The sequence below is a fragment of the Artemia franciscana genome, chromosome 2 (assembly GCF_032884065.1).
Source record: "Artemia franciscana chromosome 2, ASM3288406v1, whole genome shotgun sequence".
Taxonomy (NCBI): domain Eukaryota; kingdom Metazoa; phylum Arthropoda; class Branchiopoda; order Anostraca; family Artemiidae; genus Artemia; species Artemia franciscana.
The window spans coordinates 29583515-29590749 of NC_088864.1; positions in this window are offsets into that span (position 1 = coordinate 29583515).

Sequence of the window (7235 nt, forward strand, 5' to 3'; positions counted from 1 at the left end):
AAAACTAATAAAAAAAGTAAAAAAGATAAAAAACTAAAAAAACTAAAAAAACTAAAAAAAGGTAAAAAACTAAAAAAAATAAAAAATAAAAAAAAACTAAAAAAAAGGAAAAAACTGAAAAATAAGCTAAAATAAAGGTAAAAACCAATAAAAAACTAAAAAGAAAAAAAGGAAAAAACTAGAAAAAATTTTCATCTAAAAAACTAAAAAAAACTAAAAAAGGTAAAAACTAAAAGAACTAAAAAAGAAAAAAATAAATGACGAAACTCAAAGAGAAAGCGACCAGGACAAAAGGAATGTTCGATTAGCAATCAACAAAGCACCGGGACACAGGGAGTATAAATGACGACCAGGACATAAGTAAAAAAAAAACTATCTATATATATAAAAATAAGTTGTCTGTGGATCTGTAGATCGTGGATCAGGTGACGTCACCTGAAAAAACTGGATCAGGTGACGTCAAAACTGAAAAAACTAAAAAAAGAAAAAAGGAAAAAACTAAAAAAAATTTTCATCTAAAAAATCAAAACTGAAAAAACTAAAAAAAGGCAAAAACTACAAAAAAAACTAAAAACTAATAAAAAAATAAAAAAGCTAAAAAACTAAAAAAACTAAAAAAAGGCAAAAACTACAAAAAAAACTAAAAACTAATAAAAAAGCTAAAAAACTAAAAAAACTAAAAAAAAGGCAAAAACTACAAAAAAAACTAAAAACTAATAAAAAAAATAAAAAAGCTAAAAAACTAAAAAAACTAAAAAAACTAAAAAAAGGTAAAAAACTAAAAAAACTAAAAACTAAAATAAACTAAAAAAAAGGAAAAAACTGAAAAATAAGCTAAATAAAGGTAAAAACCAATAAAAAACTAAAAAAAAACTGAAAAAACTAAAAAAAGGCAAAAACTACAAAAAAACTAAAAACTAATAAAAAAAGTAAAAAAGCTAAAAAACTAAAAAAAACTAAAAAAACTAAAAAAACTAAAAAAAGGTAAAAAACTAAAAAAAATAAAAAATAAAAAAAACCTAAAAAAAAAGGAAAAAACTGAAAAATAAGCTAACATAAAGGTAAAAACCAATAAAAAACTAAAAAGAAAAAAAGGAAAAAACTAAAAAAAATTTTCATCTAAAAAACTAAAAAAAACTAAAAAAGGTAAAAACTAAAAGAACTAAAAAAGAAAAAAATAAATGACGACACTCAAAGAGAAAGCGACCAGGACAAAAGGAATGTTCGATTAGCAATCAACAAAGCACCGGGACACAGGGAGTATAAATGACGACCAGGACATAAGTAAAAAAAAAAATTAACAAAACTAAAAAGAAGGTAAAAACTACAAAAAAACTAAAAAGAAAAAAAAACTAAAAACTAATAAAAAAACTAAAAAATCTAAAAATCTAAATAAACTAAAAAAGAAAAAAAAAGGAAAAAAATAAAGGAGAAAAACAAAACTAAAAAACGAATGTATATACAGACCGGTACACCGGGATACAAATGACGACCGGGACACAGGGAATATAAATGACGACCGGGACACAGGGACACAACTACAACGGGGACACCGGGGGAAACAGGGGGATGTAAATGACGACCGGGACACCGGGACAGGGAATGGTCGATTAGCAATCACCATCAACAAAGCTCAAGGGCAATCATTAGAATCATGAGGTATAGATCTGAATACAGATTGTTTTCCCATGGACCATTATATGTTGCATGTTCAAGAGTCGGTAAACCTGACAATCTATTTATATGCAAAGACAATGGGACAGCAAAGAATGTTGTATATTCGCAAGTTTTACGTAGTTAAAACCACTTTTCTTTTTAGTTTTTTTTTTAGTTTTTTAGTTTTTTACCTTTTTTCTTTTTTCATTTTTCTTTTTCTTCTTTATTTTTCAGCGTCACTATGAAGTACATATCGACGAACCTTTGTTTTTTTAACTTAAATCTGGTAGGCATTGTTGACCTTATCCAAGTCAAAATCCCAAACCCAATCATCATCGCTATCATTTTCAGTTTTGATATGTTTTGACTCTCGCTGTCCAGGTGGATTTTCATCTAACTGCGCGGTTTTGCGTTCTTTAGCCGCAAGCCGGTTTTCTTGCTGTTCTTGTGATTTCTCGGAACGCTTTCTTTTCTTACTTTCTCTATCAGCAGCAAGTTTTTTGGTATAAACTCTTTGAGCAGCTACAATTAAACATTTTTCCGTGAACAAATGTCTTAAATACCGTTAATGACGTCACCATCAAAGCAAAAATGACGACTCAGCCGACAATTTCATGACGTCAGCCGACACAGAAACTTGCGAATATACAACATTTTTTGCTGTCCTATTGTCTGTCCATATAAATAGATTGTCAGGTTTACCAACTCTTGAACATGCAACATAATAATTGTCAATGGGAAAACAATCCGTATTCATATCTATACCGAATTTTTCTAACGATTGCCCTTGAGCTTTGTTGATGGTGATTGCTAATCGAACATTCCCTGTGTCCCCGTCGTCATTTATATATCCCCCTGTGCCCCCGGCGTCCCCGTTGTAGTTGTGTCCCTGTGTCCAGGTTGTCATTTATATTCCCTGTGTCCCGGTTGTCTTTGTGTCCCGGTATACCAGTCTGTAATTTCTCTTTGAGTGTCCCGGTCGTCATTTATATAGATATATAGATACAGTTTCATTTCAGTTTTTTTTCTTTTTTAGTTTTTTCTTTTCTTAGTTTTTTTCTTTTTTAGTTTTTCTTTTTTGAGTTTCTTCTTTTTATTGATTTGTTTTCTTCAATTTGTCAATGTTCATTCTAACATTGACACTTGGAAAAATCTTTTCGTGCCAAGCAAGCTAAAGCTCCAACAATTTATAATAAACCTCAAGTTTTGGGTATCTGTTTTAAGGTTTTCGAATTACCTTAATCTTTTGTCAAAATATATTGAAATATTTGTGCAATTCCCAGTTTTTTTTAGTTTTTTCTTTTTTTAGTAGTTTAGCTTTTTTTAGTTTTTTTCTTTTTAGTCTTTTACCTTTTTATTTTTTTATTTTCTTACATTTTTTCTTTTTAAGTTTTTTCTTTTTTTAATTTTTTTTATTTTTTAGTTCTTTTTAGTTTTTTCTTTTTAGTTTTTTTTAGTTTTTTACCATTTTTCTTTTTTCAGTTTTCTTTTTCTTCTTTATTTTTCAGACGTCATATGCAAACCTCAATACAAAAATACATACAACTTATTTTTATAATAGACTAGCTGTTGGGGTGGCGCTTCGCGCCACCCCAACACCTAGTTGGTGGGGGCGCTTCGCGCCCCCCCCCCCCCCAAGCCCCCCCGCGCGCGTAAGTCGTTACGCGCCATAATAGTTACGCGCCATTGTAGTTGTGTCCCTATGTCCCACCTGTGAATATAGATATATATATATATATATATATATATATATATATATATATATATATATATATATATATATATATATGGTTTTAACTACGTAAAACTTGCGAATATACAACATTCTTTGCTGTCCCATTGTCTTTGCATATAAATAGATTGTCAGGTTTACCGACTCTTGAACATGCAACATATAATGGTCCATGGGAAAACAATCTGTATTCAGATCTATACCTCATGATTCTAATGATTGCCCTTGAGCTTTGTTGATGGTGATTGCTAATCGACCATTCCCTGTCCCGGTGTCCCGGTCGTCATTTACATCCCCCTGTTTCCCCCGGTGTCCCCGTTGTAGTTGTGTCCCTGTGTCCCGGTCGTCATTTATATTCCCTGTGTCCCGGTCGTCATTTGTATCCCGGTGTCCCGGTCTGTATATACATTCGTTTTTTAGTTTTGTTTTTCTCCTTTATTTTTTTCCTTTTTTTTTCTTTTTTAGTTTATTTAGATTTTTAGATTTTTTAGTTTTTTTATTAGTTTTTAGTTTTTTTTTCTTTTTAGTTTTTTTGTAGTTTTTACCTTCTTTTTAGTTTTGTTAATTTTTTTTTTTACTTATGTCCTGGTCGTCATTTATACTCCCTGTGTCCCGGTGCTTTGTTGATTGCTAATCGAACATTCCTTTTGTCCTGGTCGCTTTCTCTTTGAGTGTCGTCATTTATTTTTTTCTTTTTTAGTTCTTTTAGTTTTTACCTTTTTTAGTTTTTTTTAGTTTTTTAGATGAAATTTTTTTTTAGTTTTTTCCTTTTTTTCTTTTTAGTTTTTTATTGGTTTTTACCTTTATGTTAGCTTATTTTTCAGTTTTTTCCTTTTTTTTAGGTTTTTTTTATTTTTTATTTTTTTTAGTTTTTTACCTTTTTTTAGTTTTTTTAGTTTTTTTAGTTTTTTTAGTTTTTTAGCTTTTTTACTTCTTTTATTAGTTTTTAGTTTTTTTGTAGTTTTTGCCTTTTTTTAGTTTTTTCAGTTTTTTTTTAGTTTTTTATTGGTTTTTACCTTTATTTAGCTTATTTTTCAGTTTTTTCCTTTTTTTTAGTTTTTTTTAGTTTTTAGTTTTTTTAGTTTTTTACCTTTTTTTAGTTTTTTTAGTTTTTTTAGTTTTTTAGCTTTTTTATTTTTTTTATTAGTTTTTAGTTTTTTTTGTAGTTTTTGCCTTTTTTTTTAGTTTTTTTAGTTTTGTAGCTTTTTTATTAGTTTTTAGTTTTTTTTGTAGTTTTTGCCTTTTTTTAGTTTTTTTAGTTTTTTAGCTTTTTTATTTTTTTATTAGTTTTTAGTTTTTTTTTGTAGTTTTTGCCTTTTTTTAGTTTTTTCAGTTTTGATTTTTTAGATGAAAATTTTTTTTAGTTTTTTCCTTTTTTTCTTTTTAGTTTTTTATTGGTTTTTACCTTTATTTTAGCTTATTTTTCAGTTTTTTCCTTTTTTTTAGTTTTTTTTTATTTTTTATTTTTTTTAGTTTTTTACCTTTTTTTAGTTTTTTTATTTTTTTTAGTTTTTAGCTTTTTTACTTTTTTTATTAGTTTTTAGTTTTTTTTTGTAGTTTTTGCCTTTTTTTAGTTTTTTCAGTTTTTTTTTTAGTTTTTTATTGGTTTTTACCTTTATTTTAGCTTATTTTTCAGTTTTTTCCTTTTTTTTTAGTTTTTTTTAGTTTTTAGTTTTTTTAGTTTTTTACCTTTTTTTAGTTTTTTTAGTTTTTTTAGTTTTTTAGCTTTTTTATTTTTTTTATTAGTTTTTTTTTTTTGTAGTTTTTGCCTTTTTTTAGTTTTTTTAGTTTTTTAGCTTTTTTATTAGTTTTTAGTTTTTTTTGTAGTTTTTGCCTTTTTTTAGTTTTTTAGCTTTTTTATTTTTTTTATTAGTTTTTAGTTTTTTTTGTAGTTTTTGCCTTTTTTTAGTTTTTTCAGTTTTGACGTCACCTGATCCAGTTTTTTCAGGTGACGTCATCTGATCCATCCACAGATCCACAGACAACTTATTTTTATATATATAGATAGATAGATAGATAAGATATAATCTGGCGTAACAGACATAATGTAACAGACATAAAAGACAGAAAACTTATTTTTATACATATAGATTTTTATATATATAGATACAGTTTCTTCTTTAGTTTTTTTCTTTTTTAGTTTTTTTCTTTTTTTTTTAGTTTCTTCTTTTTATTGATTTGTTTTCTTCAATTTGTCAATGTTCATTCTAACATTGACACTTGGAAAAATCTTTACGTGCCAAGCATGCTAAAGCTCCAACAATTTATATTAAACCTCAAAATTTGAGGTATCTGTTTTAAGGTTTTCGAATTACTTTAATCTATTGTCAAAATATATTGAAATATTTGTGCAATTCCCAGTTTTTTTTAGTTTTTTCTTTTTTTTAGTTTTTTAGCTTTTTTAGTTTTTTTTAGTTTTTTAGCTTTTTTATTTTTTTACGTTTTTTCTTTTTAGGTTTTTTCTTTTTTAATTTTTTTCATTTTTAATTTTGTTTTTTTAGTTTTTTCTTTTTAGTTTTTTTTTAAGTTTTTACAATTTTTCTTTTTTCGAATTACTTTAATCTATTGTCAAAATATTTCGAAATATTTATGCAATTTCCAGTTTTTACATTCTAGTTTGTTTTCTTTTATATATATAGAAGATATAATCTGGCGTAACGGACAGACAACTTATTTTTATATATATAGATAGATATATATATATATATATATATATATATATATATATATATATATATATATATATATATATATATATATATATATATATATATATATATATATATATATATGTTTTTAACTACGTAAAACTTGCGAATATACAACATTCTTTGCTGTCCCATTGTCTATGCATATAAATAGATTGTCAGGTTTACCGACTCTTGAACATGCAACATATAATGGTCAATGGGAAAACAATCCGTATTCAGATCTATACCTCATGATTCTAATGATTGCCCTTGAGCTTTGTTGATGGTGATTGCTAATCGACCATTCCCTGAGTCGCCATCGTCATTTATATATCCCCCTGTGCACCCCGGCGTCCCCTTTGTAGTTATGTCCCTGTGTCCCGGTCGTCATTTATATTCCATGTGTCCCGGTCGTCATTTGTGTCCCGGTGTCCCAGTCTCTGATTTCTCTTTGAGTGTCCCGGGCGTCATTTATATTCCTTGTGTCCCGGTGTCCCGGTCGTCATTTATATCCCCCTGTGCCCCCCGGCGTCCTGAAATAAATTTTTAATTTTTTCCCTTTTTTCCTTTTAGTTTTTTTTTATTGGTTTTGACCTTTTTTTTAGGTTTTTTAGTTTTTTTCTTTTTTCTTTTTAGTTTTTTTTGAAGTTTTTATCTTTTTAGTTTTTTTATTTTTATTTATATTTTTTTAGTTTTCTTTTTCTCCTTTATTTTTCAGTTTTTTCCTTTTTTTAGTTTTTTTTTTCTTTTTAGTTCTTTTAGTTTTTACCTTTTTTAGTTTTTTTTAGTTTTTTAGATGAAATTTTTTTTAGTTTTATTCCTTTTTTTCTTTTCAGTTTTTTATTGGTTTTTACCTTTTTTTTTAGCTTTTTTAGTTTTTTCTCGTTTTTTCTTTTTACTTTTTTTTTAGTTTTTATCTTTTTTATTTTTTTTATTTTTATTCTTAATTTTTTTTTATTAGTTTTTAGTTTTTTTGTAGTTTTTGCCTTTTTTAGTTTTTTCAGTTTTTTTTTAGTTTTTAGATTTTTACCTTTTTTAGCCTAACCAGGATTTGAACCTGGGACCTTCATTCTCCGTTCTGACACCCTCTCTCACCGAGTGACTACTCCAGCATGTTCATTTTGGTGTTTTAAATGGTATATTATTAACCAAATTAA